The sequence below is a fragment of the Lonchura striata genome, chromosome 3, assembly GCF_050655825.1.
Source record: "Lonchura striata isolate lonStrDom1 chromosome 3, ASM5065582v1, whole genome shotgun sequence".
Taxonomy (NCBI): domain Eukaryota; kingdom Metazoa; phylum Chordata; class Aves; order Passeriformes; family Estrildidae; genus Lonchura; species Lonchura striata.
This window is the reverse complement of record NC_140705.1, coordinates 68797103-68814559: the sequence shown is the minus strand read 5'-3', so window position 1 is coordinate 68814559 and position 17457 is coordinate 68797103. Positions and strand designations below refer to the sequence as shown.

The following is a 17457-nucleotide window of genomic DNA, read 5'->3' as shown; positions in this document are numbered from 1 at the left end:
TAACTTCTGTGACAACTTCCACAGGGAAAATGTGTCCACTTCTTCCTCCTTCATCACAGAGTAGACAGAACTGTTTCGGCCTTCAAAGGACCAGTGATTTGTCCCCAGAGTTATGAACTCCAGCTTTTAAAAGCAAGCTTGTGAAAGAGTCTGATGTTTGCTGATATTACATAGTTCTTTATATATTAATATCAGAGGCTTAGAAAGCGTGTCAATCAGTGGCTTTTATGAACTCTTAGTTTTAAATTTCCCATTATCCTACAGGCTTAAAAATTTTCAAATAGTATTTTTTATTAATAAAAATGTTCCTAATTATTTTGAGAATTAAAGTATAAGAGCTGAATATACTATTTTGTTTCATTTTAAACAGAGAAATACCCATAAGCATGATTATACATTCTCTTCCTGATTCCTGTCTAATAATGTAAAATGGCTTTGATCTCTTCTAAGTTCTATAGCTAGCTATGCAGGGAAGGATGTTGGGTGTTTTTACCAATTCTGTATGAAATTTGTGAGTTTGCTTTCTGCAAAACAGAAATCAGCTAATATGATTTTACTGACTTTCATATTTGCATGAGCTTTAAATTCTGAATTTTCAAATTTACTTGGCATGAAACACCTAGTGATACACCTATTCTGTACAAGAAAAACCCACCACCTCCCTTGTAGATCCCTGTCCTGATTCTGAGACTGTCTAGAAAAACTACCTCAGCTCTAGTCCCATTATTTTCTATATTATGAAGAGAAAGGAGATCTATATTTTCTTCAAAAGGGAAATCCATCTAAAATGCAAAATATACTGTTGCTATCCTGTTGTGAAGAACTGGAGGTTATTACAGTTTTTTCACATGCTCTGATAGAACAGTTTATGTTGCTACCATGATTCCGTTACACACTCAGCAGATTTTAGGGTTTGGTTTACAAATACATTTGCTTCCAGTTGCCAGCCTAATCCCTGAAATAGAATATTCTACAAGTGCAAGTCGTAAAGAAAGCAAAGAAAGTTAGCATTTTACTCTCAAGCAAACAAATAACATTAGGCATTAACTAAATAATGTTAGGCATTAACTAGCGTGAGAAATTTTATCTTTTTAAAAATATTTAGTTGTTCAAAGTAAAAAAGAATAACATATAATCACAAGAAGGTATACAATTCTTTGGGATATTGAAGACAAGGAACAAGACCTATTATTTTTCCAAAACATTTTCTTCTGATAGTGCCCAGTAACTCTTGCTGGTGAAGGTGTCTAAGAAGTCTTAAGTGTACATGCACACACAGATGCACTGACAAGTCATGCTGTGCCTTTATATTTGAACTTCCACTGTTTATCTGTTTAATAATATGTGAATCCTGCCTGGGTCATCTGAGGCCAGATGACTCAGGCAGCCAATGAGACCACAGAAGTTGTTCAGGTAGGCATTTAATCTTGTTTTTAAAGTCAAAACCCCCAAAGTTTGAATCCAGACCTGGCCAACAACAGTAGCTTGGAGTGAGCTCCTACCTGAGGTCCTTAGGTGGAAGCATAAAGCAGAACTGAAGACAAAGACCCTGCTAGGATACTGAGAGGAAACCTAGTCAACAAGAGAGACAAAGCGTGAGCTTTTCCTTAAACACTCACTTCTGTGAATATTTTAATATGTCCATTTGCAGGGATAGATACAACCTCTAGTATTTCAATGGAGGGGAAAAAAATTCCCACAGAACAATTTTCAATGAATGGTGCAAAAAATAAACATCCATTCCAGGTATGCAAGCCTGTAATGGTGCCATCTCCCCTTGAGATTGTTGCTAACTGGGTAGAGGGAAAAAGAAAACAAGGAGGAAACACTGAGCACAAGATTTTGTCAACCAGTTTTCTAGAAAATTGTTGATGAGGTAGGAAGACCTTTGACTGTGAATTGTGCCTTTAAGCCCAGCATGTGGATAATTTTGCTCTCCTGTACACCAGCTAAACTGAAAGTCACTCACTTCATTTCATTGGACTGATTTAGACAGCCTCTGCAGAGAGCAGGAGTTGATCAAATGTGAGTCAGTGTGTTTGCCTGCTGCCATCAGCCCCAGAGGAAAAGTCTCACAGCTGCTGAATTTCCTGGAGCTTCTGAAGAGCTGGTTGGTAAAAAGTGGCCAGCCCTAGAGATGAACACAAGATGACTAATTCTGGGATTTCACAAAAAACAGTGCAAGAGAGGGAGTACAGTCCAGAGGGGCCAGTGATAAGCAGAGATACAGATGTGCTTGGAATGGTCTTTTGACAGGCACAGGAACAGCCCAGAATATAGCAGCTCATCTTGCAACTATCTATGAGTTCCTAGGCTTGTCCTCACTGACCTAGCAGGCAGTGGTTCCATCATCAAAACATGTAGCTGAAGAGGTTTCCAGCACCTAGAAGCACCCCTTCCTCTCCTGCAGAAGGTGATGCTGTCACCAGTACAGGTTCTCTCAGGCACAGTTCAGAGTCCAGTCACACAACCCGTTGAATTGGCTGCAGCGGGGAGGGAGAGAGTAAAATTTTAAGGCAGATTTGTCATCACATGTTTGCAACATAAGGGTACAAACTGAGCTGCTCTGCAGTGCAAATCCATGCAGCTCTGGAGTCTTACTGTGCTGACATTCACACTTGACAAGCTAAGTCAAGATGAGTTCTCATGGACAGCAGTTTATTTGGATTAGTGCTGTGATGGAAGCAGGCTCTGCAGTGCTCTCGCTGAGCTTTCATTCTTGAGCATGAAGTACATTGTGGGGACTACACCTATTTTATTAAAGTATAAGATTTATTCTTTCTCTTCCCGTATTCAGTGAAAAGTATTTGCTTTGTCCACAGGCTTTGAACTCCATTTTTATTTACTGTGGACTATTAACTCTTTAGGTTTTAGACATTGCACAGCAGGTGATCCTATTAAATGTGTTATGCCCAACAGCCTGAGCACTCTTAAATGAAATTATTAAGGTCTCAGACAAAAGAATAATAGTTAAATACATGTGGTAGGTGATGATAATAAACTTTTGGATGTGGACTGATCACTACACATGGAGTTACACAGAACATTTAAGGAAGTAGAATAATAACCTGATTCTGCTAATCAGATAATTTCTGTGAGGCATGGAGAGACTGCAGCTTTATACTCCTGCTTTATAAAACAATCACTTTACAAGACATACTGAAACCAAAGATGTCATACATATTGATGCAAAAGAGGAAAATATCATGATATATGACCATGTGTAACTTGACATGCATTAGAAAAACATGGTCTGAATCTAAAATGAATAGTTTCTGTGCATGACTCCTGTGAATAGCACTTGAAATTGTGACACGGATTGATTCAATGCACATGAAATCCATCACCAGATCCTAAGTGTTGCCTTGTGTCTCTTTTCAACCAGACAAATGTCAGACCATTAGAAATCAGTGTTCTCCTGTTCTGGTGGAAGCACACAGAGGCTGTGGCTCACACAAAGAGGAAAGCTTCTTCAAGCTCTCAGCCATGCATTGTAACATAGACGGAAAAAGTTTCAAATGCATAAAAATATAAACAAAACCCTGAAATGCTCGGAAGACTTTGCTTTCACAGGTGTTACATGTTATACCTGCAAACATAACCCCCAGTACTTAGCCAGACATCTGTGAGGAGGTGTGGTGACAATGGAGAGGAAGTCTGATAGATCTAGGCGGGTCACAAGGGCTAAAGGTGACATTATTTTTCTGGTCTTAGGGGTTTCCAAATTGAGAAGTAGTAATCTTGCTCTGCTTAATCTAATTACTGCATCTAAATTACTGTTTGGATGTTGAATAAATCCTTCCCAGCAGAGGAAAAAAAAAATTCTGTTTTTTTTCATACAGAGCAACAAGCTCCCTCCAGCTCAGTAGAGTTAACTGTGTAATTTTCTTCTGGCCATGATATTTCTGTGGTGTGCACATCTGCATGTTGACCATAGACTCGTTTTGTGTCATTGAACAGCAAAAAAGGGGTAACGGCCCTCTGCTTTTTCATGTTTTATCTCTAGCAATGGGCACACAGAGTTGGATTATCTGTGAGCCAGCTTGTTTTCAGCCACAAGAGGAAGCAGAAGGAATGGTCTAATACTCTAAAGCAGGAACAGAGAACACATAGATAGCCGATTTCTACCAACCACTACAGGCAATTTGTGCCTTGATACAGGAGCATGTTGCTGAAGAAATCCCCCAAGACCACTTTTTAAATAAAAATGTGTGAGTTCACAAAGAGTAACTCTTCATCTCTTTGTTTGCCCCATACCTGTATATCACCACTGACATCTCCTCACCATCTGCAAGTAGATTTGCATGCACTTTTAAAATTGAAGTTTCAGATTAATATCATAGGAAATGTACATTTTTAGATTTGAGGCAACGTATGAAAAATCCAGAAACTTCATCTACTGTCAAAGCATGATACTACTCAGGAAAAAGGTTTTTCCATAAGGTACTGAGCCAAAATTTTAATGACATTCATAAATGAAGGAAAGAACCCTAGGATTCAGTACATCATCATTAAATGCATATTTGACAGCATATATGCAGACAGACATGTTATATATATTGTTCAAACCCATGATTTCTGTTCAAGATCACAGTTTTCTCCAAGAAAAAATAATGAACTCTAAAATATGTGATTCCTGTTACATACTCAAATAATGAATAATTTTACTTAGTAAAAGTCATCCAAAGCCAATAAAAGCCATTAAGTGTTTTCCTCCCTAAAGATAATAAGCAATCTGTTAATATTTGGGACAGTACAAGGTAAATGTCTGTTTTCTTTTAAATATTAGAAGGATAACCATATATCTGAGGATTTCTCTTTTAAAGATGGTGGTGACTTCATTCCTGAATATTTTAATATTTTAATTTCTCAGAGTTTATTAGAGACAAACATTTTATTTAGAGACAAACTCTCTTTTCATAAGCAGCATGACAGGGGGCAGCAACATGAACAATCCACACCCCCAGCTGCAGCACAGCAGTCTGTAAACAGGGGAAGCTGTTGGCAGCAGCTGACCTGACCTGAGGAGAAAACTTGTGAGTCATGGAGCCTTTGTTCATTTGAAGATTAAGTTTGTACTCTCCGTGAGAAGGATTCTCCCCCATCCTTTGCCTCAGGAGGAAAACTGAAACATGAGCCCGTTGGAGCGTGAGTAGTGAGAGAGGTCCTCATGCAAATGTTTGTTCTAAGAAGAAATTATACCATGTTAAAGTGGTTGATTGCAACATTTTTTTTCATCTAGAAATTGCTTTTTAGTGCTCAGCTTAACACCTCCAGACACTTTTTGAAACATAGAGATTTTGATTTTCACTCTTGCATTCTATGTCTTGATCAATGGCTGCTTGGCTATTTCGTACTGAAAGTTCTCCAAATTTCATTCTCACTGAAAATTATAAGCTCAGTAAATTATCTAAAACATCACTAAAGTTTAGAAGGCAGAATAGAAGAGTTTTCTGATCCCTCCCAGCCTGTGGGAATTTTATTCTTTCTGAGAGTTTGTTACCACGTTGTCCTGGGGGTCAGTAGCTCTGACAGACAAAGCCAGCACAAGGAAAATGCTGAATTACCCAGACTAAGAGGTGGTGACATTTTTTACCCTTTCAAGAATTTTACTGTTAAATAAACGTATTTAGAGTAAGACAGCAAAAAGGAAGTGGTCATTGCAAGTCCCTTCAAAGACAGTCAGTGACTGTATTTGTAACCTGCCTAGAGAAACAAGTCTTTAGAACATGTGTCCTTCCCACACCCCACGAGAGTGCTCTGTGATTTACCTGCTGTCGGGTCTTAGGATGGAAACTTAGTAACAGAAGTAATTCTGTTTCTACACAGAGAACAAATTCCTGGTGATACTTCCACAACTGTTAAAGGGCTCCAAGTACCCCAAAGCATACATTTTTAGCTGCTTCCCTTTATCACTGTATGACTTCAGAAAGTTTGTGTCATGGGCAAGCAGATTTTTATTGTACTACCTTTGAAGTAAATTTTGATATTTCCATTTTTCTCTGTGTAGAAATTACAAATAGTAAATTTCTACTAAAGTGCTTAATCCCCTCCAAGTTGAATTAAAAAAAAAAAAAATAAATGCCAGAAGGTGAAAAAATCAAAAGCCCCCCATGCTTTAGGAACTAAGCCAGTCCCAGTGTGTCATGCTTAGGGGAGAAGATTGTAATGAAAATGAGTCACCCCCATCTATCTATTGCTGCTCCCCACTGTCAGGGGTGGAACAATGGAATAAAGGGGCAACGGGATTGCACTCAGTATGGCAATAGTTAGCATGTATGTGAATTATGGTTTCAAATCAGTGTCAGTGACATCACAGAGTACTAAATGATGTCCATCAGCTGCCTGCTTTCCTGCAGACACACCATCTGTTCCAGCCGAGGGTGCTAGAGGCTCGAGTCAAAGCCTATTGAAGTTACTGGAAAGATTCCCGTGAATCTTTGCCTCTGTGACTCATCCAGAGCTTATACAATGCACAAAATGTCAGGCTCACAAACTGCACTGTACAAACATGACAGCTAAAGCCTAAACAAAAAGCAGTGAGTGCAGTCAGCTCTCTCACACCAACGTATGCCAGGATTTGGTCTGCTAAAATCATCACAGCTGCAGTCCTGTACAGCAGGAGCTCACAAGCGGAAGATGAAACTCTGAACTGCTGCCTGTTACTGAAAAGGCTTTAGGAGACAAGAGAACTCTCTTACAGACAGAGCCAGAGGAATCAATTCTGCATCTTGAGTGATGCTGCTATCAGTGGGGATGATGTGCCTAAAAGGAAAGCATGGGTCAGTGGGTCACAGTGCCTGAGGAGATCAAGAACTGCAGGAAAGGTGGGAGGAAAGAGTCTCTGATAGCAATAAGAGAGGGAGAATTCAATGAGCAATAGGGCTAGGCAGAATTCAATGGCTGTGAGTAAAATGGGAGGATGACATAAAAATAGTTAGCTGTACCTATAGATTTAACTTGTCTTCTTTAAGTAGAGATGACAGCATTTTTCTTTCTCAAGATTACATAAAGGCACCCACTGCCCTGCACAGAGCTTCCACTGAAGTCAGTGTGAGTCATTCGTACAGGCTGCTGAGAAACACATTCCCAGGAGAGCTAATTATTGCATATATCATAACAAGCTTGCAGAAGAGGCTTTATAAACATCTGCCACATTTTCATTAGCTCTGGTTGAGGAAACAGAACAACTGTCAGCCTAAATGACATGGTTTGCTATTTTCCACAAATTCTGAAAATAAGGCAGTGAAGGGCAAGTCCTGATAACACATTCAGTTTTCAAATTATTTTCAAGTAAAATACATATTTTAAAAAGTGTGCTAATTTTATCTCCAGTCCCCTATCAGAATATGCACTTGTTAGGACATCTCCTCTACTTTATGTACAAAAAAAAGAGACAAGCAAAAGGCCCTCCCAAGCCCTGATTTACTCTTGCACCCACACAAAACACTTTACCTGTGCTAATTGTTCAGCAGAACTCAATAAGGTGAGAAAAATAAAATTTAAATGCATAAATCCAGCGAAACAGAAATTAGGTTTTATTAAGGACAATGCTGCTCTCCATAGATTAAGTCTATTGGCCTAAAATTTATGGCCTAAAAGTTTATGACTAGAACCTGTCCTCTCTGCAAAGATTTACCTTTATTATACTTATAAACAATTAACGCATGAGTTGGCTTGGGATTTAGTCAAGATCTTTAAGTGATCAAATTGTATTATTGATCAAGTACTGAACATGAGCCTTATGTATGGCAACTGAGATGTCTGTCCCAGCATTAGCCACAGTAGATGCTCTATGGCAATTCCAAGCATTTAGATCATGGAATAGATACAAAGTTTGTTCTTACTTTCTCATTCCAGGAGGAAGAATGAGAGGCTGCAGGCAGGAAAAAGGAAAAGAACTTCAGAAATCAGAGAGATGGAAAATGAGGGCAAAATCTCAAGCAGAACACCTAATCCTGAAATTAAACTCCGGGATTTGCAGCAGAATCTTTCTGGATTAGTGGTTCTTTATATGCCTCATACTCAAGAAATTCCTTCTCCTGAGGGACTTTCCTTGGTGGGTGAGAAAAGTAGTTCAACACAATGCTAAAAGTAGTTAAACACAACACTATCTCCATATCATACTGAGGCAACATACTGAGGCACTAACATCTCTCACTAGGTACAGCCCACTGGAAAATAGGGTTCTGATAAAAACTTGCACTCATCTTTATTATCTAGTACCAGACAGCAAGGGTTCAATAATAATTAATAATAAATATTTAGCAAAAAATGAGAAAGGGAATGAGGATTATGTGATTTTTCCCAGGCTGACAATGTTTCTCTTAGCTGATCAGTTGATTGATGAAGGCCTTCCTTGTACACACTTTCCTGATAATTTTTCAGAGGAAGATGCAGCTACACACTTGTCCCCTGTACAGCTTGCCTTTTGGGCAGTGTAGCCTCACACAAGCAAAGTAGCCATTATTCAGCAGAGCAAGACAGCAGAACAGATTGACTGGCTCAACAGCTATTTAAAAAATGAATCAAGTTGGTTTATTTAGCTGTCATGAGCTTCAGCATCTGGAAAGCTTTTTCATCTTTTTAACACTTCATTGACTTATACAAAGAAACAAAACAATTCAAGAAAGAAATGAAGCAAATCTGGAAAATGATATGTAAAAAGAGCAGGAAATAGACTCAAGGACTAAAATAGCTCTGGATGCCATATTTTACTGATAATTGCTTTGGACTTAGCCACATTACCTTGAAAAAACATGGAACTGAACAAAATATACTATTTGCTTTTTGTTTTGTAAAAACTCTCTCTGAAGTCCTTTCCATATCCCTGTATTCTGACTGTGTACCAGTGTAAGTGAAAAGTTACTACAAAGGAACAAACCAATATTAACTGGCACAGGAAAAATGAGAATTAAATTCAAAAAAGCAGTAGCTGTATCTACCCCTAGGGCATTTCTAACACAAGAACTTATGGTGTCCTTCCAAACATTCTTTATGAGTGAGAATTCCACTCTACTTCAATTTTGCCACAAACTAAGAATCCAGCAAATACAGAAAGGTATTTTCCTAGTTCCAGCAAGGTTGCTAAGTTAGAGTAGGTTTGGGCACAACTAAGATCTGTCTTTCTCCTTTAAATAGCATTAGTCAGCCTAAAATGTTCTCATTTTAAAAAATGCTATAATAAAAAGTATAATTCTGCACTGTGTAGCAGGCATCCAGGACTCTTTGTTATATTTTTTACTGGTTACCAATCCACATGCTTTAAAATTACTTGGGAAAACTTTGTCATCAGGCATTATCCGGCCTAAGTGGAAGAACTCCAAATCCTACTAAATATATACCACAGGCTGCACCTAGTATTTTGCCACTGTATTTATAGAACTGGGATATGAAAAGATTTAATCAGGGAAAAAAACCACACTCTTCTTTAGCTTGACCAATGCAGAAATTACAAAGTCTATACTCACACTGCTCAAAGGATTGTCTGACTTGTCCTGTTTAAGGAAAGATGCTGCAAGATGAATTTCCTTTTTTTGCCAGTTCTTTTCATTTTTTTTTCCCTGCAGCTTGCTTTCTCAGCAGAAGGAATGTAAAGACACAGAACACTCAACTGAGCTGGGCATGCCTGTGATGATGGATGAAGGGATTAGCTGCCAAAACTTGTACGCAGTGCAGCACTCCTAGAGAAACCCTGAGCGTGAGTGCCATGCTGTGAGGCACTGCCTGGGTGAGGGTTTTCAGGACAAAGCCCAGCATCGTGGGTCCCCATGTTCAGAAAAAACCTAACTCATGTTGGAAGGAATGCAGAGAAAGATACTGTGGGGATTTAAAATTATAAGAGGAGACTAAACCAGCTAAAGTTGTTTCATTTTAAAAAGTCTGCAAGGGCATATGATTGCTTTTCGTAAAAACACTGGAAATGGACAAAAAGAGGGGGAAAGAAAGGCTTAAAAATGGCATAATTTTGGCACAAGGACACATGTCTGTAAACAAGTCACATACAAATTTAGGCTGGAGTTTGGGGATTATTTCTACTCATCAATAAAGGGATGCTCAGGAACAGACTTCCAGACAGGAACAGTTACTGGAAAAGGCCTAATCAGTTTTAAGATGAAGCTTAATAAATCCTTTAAAAGGGTAATATGACAAGGCTGCCTACAATGGCAGACAACTGGATTCCATTTTGGAAGATTTCTCCAAGTGCTAAGCTACCAGACAATTGCTAAATGCTATATCAAATTCACTAAAGTCCATGCAATACAAACCCTAGAAATGTGTACTTAATTCAGTTATTGGCTTAAAAATATTGCTATTTCAAAGTGTCACATATAAAAATTATTTTGCATAGAGAAGGAAATTGAATGGCACAGTAGTGTAGAGACAATCTAAAAATATCTCAAATTTCTCAATTTGTATTATCCCTTATTTCCAAATACTTAGATGATCCTATTATTTTGCAAGGTGCTAGTAAATACCCGTATAATTTTGTGGCTATAATACAAAACACAGAAGGGTCAATTAATTCATTAATTAATAAAGCATGTTGCAATGCGCAGAACTACTCCATGAGGAAGTTCTTTTAAAGCACTATGCTCAGAATTTGGAACCTCTCCCAGAAACACTGGAGTGGAAAAACAGCTAAGCCATCTACCTCAGAATTATTCAAACCCCGGCTCAAGGATCAGTGATGACTCTCCAGAAGAATATGTTTTCAAATATTTTGGGATTTTTAAGCTACATTGCCATTGAATTGTCTAAGCTACATCAATAGCCTGACAATCCCTGCTTGATAAAGGAAGCTGGATGAAAATATTAGGAGACGTGAAAGGCAAAGACTCTCTAAAGGTGGGAAGACATTCATTACAACATTCCTGACAGGCACAGTGGTCTGTCCTGAAAAAGTGCCACAATTCCTACCCTAAGGAAGATTTTGGATTTTTTTCCTCCACTATGACTGGAAAAAACAATAGGGGGATACACACAAGAAAAATATATTTTGCAAGATTCCATGATATCAGATGAGTCACAGACCTGAACCTTCTCTCACAGTCCATTCCAATGGCTCCATTGTGGTCTGGCTGGCTGATGGGCACGTGCTCCCTGCTCTACCAAGGCTGGGGACGTGTTGGTAACCCAGGACACTGATGGCCTGACATGGCATCTGGTCCCAATGGGCTGCCAGGCAGATGGACTGACTGACAGTCAGAGAGTGTTCGAGGAGAAAAATCAACATTTTGGGGTTTGCTGCCCATTTACTGGAATCAATTTTCACAATAGGTTGCTTTGTTGGAACTTTGTTTCCACAGGGAGCTAGTTAATAAGAGGATCACTCACTAGTCCCAATATTACTGCTGGAAGCTGCTGGTACAGAGCAGAACAAAGTTTTTTTCACAGGTCTGAGCTCCTCTCTGCCTGTTTGAGTCTCTCAGCTTGCCAATGTTAAGGTTTATTCGTAATGTCTTTGTAAAAGAAAGCTAACAGCAACTGCTACAATATATATTACTGATAGAAATGAACTAAACCTATTTTGGTTCAGCTTTTCAGAAGAATATTGTAAGCACAGCCCTCTCCAGGGAACCATAAACTAAAGATTGCACGAGGCTGAGATGCCTTAATGCAGAGTCATTTCAGTAGCATGATAGCTGCTGAGAGCTCTAAAACAGATTAATAAAATGATAGCAGCTTCCTCAGAACAGCTTTTTTACACTCACCCACAGAGTCATTTAGGGACAGTGACATCCCAAGGGGTACCTCATCAGTATCTTTGGTCAGATTATGTCTTGTCTCTTTGTTCTGCTGCTCTTTCATTGGCAATGGGAAGAAAAGGGTTTAATTCACAGCTGGTTGTTTATCTTTCTTTTGTTCTATATTCTACTAGCATTTTACTTTCTGAACTCTCTGTTCTTCCTGACGTTATCATTCAAATTCACGATCACCACAGGTTCTGTAGGGAACGTGCAAAGTTACATTCCTTTGTAGTCAAGGAATCATAGCAGAAGTTCTGCGGGTCCAAAGCCTGCCCAGCTTCAGCCTTGGCTGCCCCTGCTTCAGGGTGGACAAGATCCCAGCGATGGAAAGGCATTCTGTGTCCATTGCTACCACCTACTGGTACCTTCTGCTCCCGCACGGAGCGCCGTGGGACAAATTCCCCGCGCCTGCTGGGCTCCCGGGCGTTATCTCCCGGTTCACGGGCCAAGTCTGCAGAAAAGGCGCTGCTCGAGCTCTACCCGGGCATCGCTCCTGCAGCACCTTCGGGCTGATGGTGGCGATTCCCTAGGCCGCTATGAACAGCAGTGTTAGATGTAGTAAATGTAATTCACGTCATTTCTAATATGATATATGTGATAGTGAATATTTGTTAGAGTATACACGTTTGTATTAGGAGTCCCCCCCAACCCTTGCAGGCGAGACTGGGTGTATATTGGAAACTGATTTACAAGTAAGAAGGTACGGTGCCCCAGGAGATGGGCCATGTCTGGGGAGATACGGGAACCCCAGGTGCTGATCATCGCATAAACGACCCGAGATGGATATAATGGAAATCCTCGAACAGATACATGGGAATGCAGCGTTCCCGAATTCCCGTAAATTTCATCAAGGCATTCAACAACTCCGGACACTGAATTGTTCTCCCTCATCATGAAAAAAGAAAATCTTATTAACATATGGACTCTGAATAGAAGAAAAGACTGATTGCTAAAATCTTGGCCTCAGGCGGAATTTTCCCTATAAAAACCACTCGTGCCAGGATGGAGGTGTGTAGGCATAGAGGAAAACCTCTGCTGAGGCTGACTCCTTGTTGCACACCCAGGGCCAATCCCCGGGCTCGGCTCTGTTCTTTCCTTTTGGCTGGCTAGATAGAATTTGATTGCAAAATAAATATTTTATTTTTTCTTATTAGTTTGGCTGGACAAATTTTCATTTAGAACAGCAGCATCGACTCTCACTCTCAAATTTATCTGATTTTGAATAAATTGCTCTTTTATCCAAATTGGCTGTCTGTCCCACTCTGTCCAAACCATCAGAACCTCCTGCACCAGACAGGGCTAAATCTGTGTCCATGCAGAGACCTTGAAGCACTGCCTCAGTAGAACCTGCTGCTCCCTGGAGCTCAGCTGCCTCTTCCCAGGGTTAAGCAGCCAGCTGGGCTGTTGGTCTGCAAGATGGATCCAAATTTCAAAGTGGCCTCTGGTCCTTTTGGGCAAACTACAGCTGTGGCCATCAGCTGCCTAGGCAGACACCCTGTGCCTGCCCTCAGGAGCAGGGCCCTTCAGCCACTGTACACAACAAACACCACCCAGCCTGGGGAAGGAAAAAGGGCACACAAGGTTGAAGGATTCTTTGTTTAACACAGCACCATTAAAGCTGCTCTACTTCTACTTTTATTTACAGGCCCTGCACTAGATGATGTGGAAAACATATTAGGCTAAAGACACTGTAACATTTTAACCATTACACATTTTTGAAGATTTGAGAATGCTATGTTTTACTCTGATGGTATGCTGGCCCTGAGAAACCAGACAACAGGAGGTTCTTAAAAACACTCTCCAAAATACAGAGGTAAAGAACCTCCTACAAACAGCAAGTGTTTCAGTAAGACAAAATATTACATATTATATTACGTATAATATTATTGATATTAATAATACTATTCTGCTCCCTGATTTATCAGTGTGAATATGCCATTGCAGAGCATTCATATTCCATGCTGAGATGAGGCATCTGAGTACTGACCTTAAATATTTCCTCTCTGACTAAAATTCACCCTCTTTGCTTTTTGTTTGCTAGTTAGCAGATTTTAGAGTTGAAAGTACAGAAGAAATGTTAATTATCCTACCAGCTTAAATAAGTGGTGAAAACATGCAATAGTGCAGAACTCTATCTAACCTTAACTTTCCTTGGAAGAAAATCAGACAATTCTTTACAAAAGCTCTTGACATTTTGTTTCAGCTGATTTTGCAACTTAGCAGCTTTTCACCAACAAAGGATCACAATCCACCAATTGGGGATTGTAGTGAGGTATGGGATGATTACCGTTTAGCTGCTCTCTAGGTAACATATTTCTAAAACTTCCTGTTGTCTGCCTCTCCTATGTATTTCTTGTCCTTACTTCAAAAACATTCACAGGCTAGTTCTATCCTAGCAAAAGGCTGATTTTCTACTTCTCTTCCTGTACTTTCCCACTGCCTCCCAGGTTACCTCAGAAAAACCTTCCTCTTGCAAGTCACTAAACCCACTGCTGGTACAATTTAAAGGAATGCCATTCCCTAACACCTCCTATTTACAGAGGTAAGCACTGAAGAAAAGGAACACAATTTTTGCCTAGTTTCTGTTCATCTGGCCCAGCTCCAGCTCCAGCCTGCTGTTTGTTCTCTCCTACCTCTCATCACACCTCTTGTTTAAGCCTGTAACTCTCCATGGATGGTGCTGTAATTTTTCTGATGTATTTATCTCACATGCATATACATATGGGCTAGAATTTAAATCAAACCACATCAGACAAAGCTCCTCATTGCCTTAAGTTTAAGAACCTTTTTCTAAGCAGTGAAGATATGCTGGCAAAGCCTTTTCCCAATCATTAGTTTAGAGAAGGGCTGTGGAGCATTTCATTTGTTTAAAATGCAGAAGGGCCCAAAAATTTCCCATCTTCTGCTCCTCCATCTTCATGAGTCAGGACTTAGCCCCACAACCTGTCTGAGAGCTTGTTCATTCCGTGTCTAAGTGAGGAACAGACAGACTTACTGAGCAGGCAGCAGAACTGTGGCTCATGACTGTCCCCGACAGTGGAGCAGCCATCGTGAGCAGATCTATGCAGCCTTTCTCCTCCTGCACCTCCTCATGTTAGACCAAGGTTGCACCTGCACCTGCCCATTCTGACAAATGGCAATTCTGTAGCCCTTCCCATACTCCTGGTCTAAAGCTGATCTGGGCAACAAACCCATGTGGTGCTCTAATATTTCCCAATATTAGAGCAAAATAAATGAGCAAGTCACATTGTCTTTCTATCTCAAAGCCACCAACATAAAAGATTTGAATGCAGAGCTTTGTGTTTAAGATTTGAACATGGGATGTTCAGGACTCTCTTCCACACTTAACTAAGACACATAATATTTTTGAAACTTCCAGTTATTTATTTTCAAGCCTGTAGAAGTTTCACCATGCACAGCTTGCAATTCTGCACACAATTCAAGCAGAAAATGCACCCACAGGAGACCACAGGGCAAAGCATAGGAATCGGACAGATCCTGATCCAACCCCCAACAAATGCTGCAAAACTTTAACCCATGTGATGACCCCTTGACCTCTAAGAGGCACTAACCATCAAATTTTTCTCTACTCTAACTTCTGCTCAGTAGGTGCTAATACTCTTAAATTCAAACTGGCTACTTTTAATCCATAATTGAAGTATGTTACTTGTATTTCACACCTGTGCCTTGAAACTGTTCCCACAGGGCTGTTAGATCTAATAAATCACAGCTACCCATAAATCCCTGTTCTTTCAAATAACAGGGACTGCCAGCAATTAAGCTTCTCAGCCAAAAGCAGCAGCAAAGACAACTTGCTAGAGCTGCACAAAACCAGGCAGCTGCCAGCAGGATTATGAAGGGAGGATGGGTTTAGGGCAAGCTTCCTGATGTGGGGCTGGAAAGAGAGAGGGATGGTGGTGGCTGGGTGTGTGAAAACCTGCAGCTGTGTAAGACTGCTGGTTTATTGATACTTCCTAATAATGTAGAAAAGGTCATTCAAAGTGCTGGCAGCAAGTCTGGGTGCAATACTGATGGGGCCCCTTTGTAGTCCCACAAGGAATGACAGGATGGGCTTTCACAAGTGCCTCAGGAAAAAGCAAGGGAGCAGCAGCATTGGGATGTTTAATACTTGATGCTGCAGATATTTTGTTCCTCGTGCTAATGGGACTGATTAAACCATTTGTGTTTCCCATATAAAGGAATGTATAAGTATGCTTTAAGGCTTTGAATTTTTAAAATAAATTTATGCTTGAGCTATACTACATAAAGTTTTTAAATTTACTTCACTAGCTACATGGATCTCAGTTTTACATGTGGTTCATTTGAGACCTTAGATAAAGCAGGACTACATTTACTGGGATTTCTCATATAGGATTGTTGATGCAAGGTCTCTCATTTCTTTTGCTTTTATGTGCATAACCTGTCTAACACATTTACTTCAAGAGAGAGGTTTATGTCCCAAGTTTTCTGTGCAAAGCCTAAAGTGCTGGTAAAAGTTAAGGGTCTTTTCATAAAAGAGAATGAGATCCAGCTGTGAAGCTTCAAATATCAGACCCTCTTCAAACATGGAATTTGGACTGGAGTTCACAGTTCCTAAATTGCACTTCCCTGTTTGGATGCTGTGAAGTAGCTGGTCTGTTCCTTGTGAGAACTCTTTTTTGTTCTCAGCAGCTTTGCTATTAAATGCCAATTTAAGGTATTTAGGCTTCCAAGCAGTGACCTTGCCTTTCACTTAGGTCTTGAAGAGAAAAGGATTGTCATATAATGAAGTAAAGGAAATACCTTACTAACAGGTGACATCTACTTGTGCTACGAGACAGGTCCAGTGAGAAAGGCATAGACTTTGTATCAGCTTCATGTACTTGCAAGAAATACATATTTTAGAGAGGAAAGGGACAAATTTCAATTTTACTATTCTTCAGTTTTACCTTATTTTGACAAATATTTATCCCTGAGTCCTTGCAGATCTCAAGAGAAGAAAGTACCAAGTACTGTTCTCAGCTTTAGTAACTACTAGCAGTATGTAACTCTGAATAATTTTTAGATTAGGCTTTATTATGCTGTGAAGAACCCAAGACAAGGGATCTACACTATCAGCCAAGAACCTCCAAAAATCATCCATTATGCTGTGCTAGCCAACAGAAAATTAGTTACTCAATATCTTATCTGCAGTACAGAAGTAAAAAAAAAAAAAAAGATATTTTCTTTACAAGATATGGGTACATGGCACTGAAGCCTTAACAAATGTTTGTTTGCATAAACCATAACCAAAGTAAACACTGAATTGTCTTTTGCTTTTTTAAGACACTGCATTCTCCAGTAACCTCAAAACAACTAATACATGAAGTTTTAAGAAATATTAAGTTAAACATAAGCAGTACTTTTCTTGTTTTCTTGCAAATTTGTTCTAAATACTGCACTCAAATAATTAATGCTTTTAAATCAGAGCTGACAAAAGAAAAAAAAAACCAAAATCCCACACCAAACCCAACACCCAACTCACACCCAAGTAAAAATCCCACGCACACTTAGGAGTCAACTGGTTTTAAATGCTTTACTGAATTCCACAAATCAGACTACTCCTAATGAAGACCCTGACTGACCACATGCATTAGAAAATAATTTCAAATAGTAAATACCCTCGTGAGGGCTGCAAATTACTAACAGATTATTTGACAAGAAATTGACATTTAATTTCCTGAGTTTT

The 17457-nt window shown here is 39.6% G+C and overlaps 1 long non-coding RNA gene across 1 annotated transcript in view; it reads left to right on the top strand.

The window, feature by feature from the left end:
• Window positions 1–16800, top strand: part of LOC146767931 (uncharacterized) — a 33505-nt gene extending 16705 nt beyond the window's left edge. Inside the window, exon 3 of the long non-coding RNA XR_014953822.1 lies at window positions 7861–16800. This is a non-coding gene — a long non-coding RNA (uncharacterized LOC146767931). The remainder of the gene's footprint in view (window positions 1–7860) is intronic.
• Window positions 16801–17457: the final 657 nt, after the last annotated feature.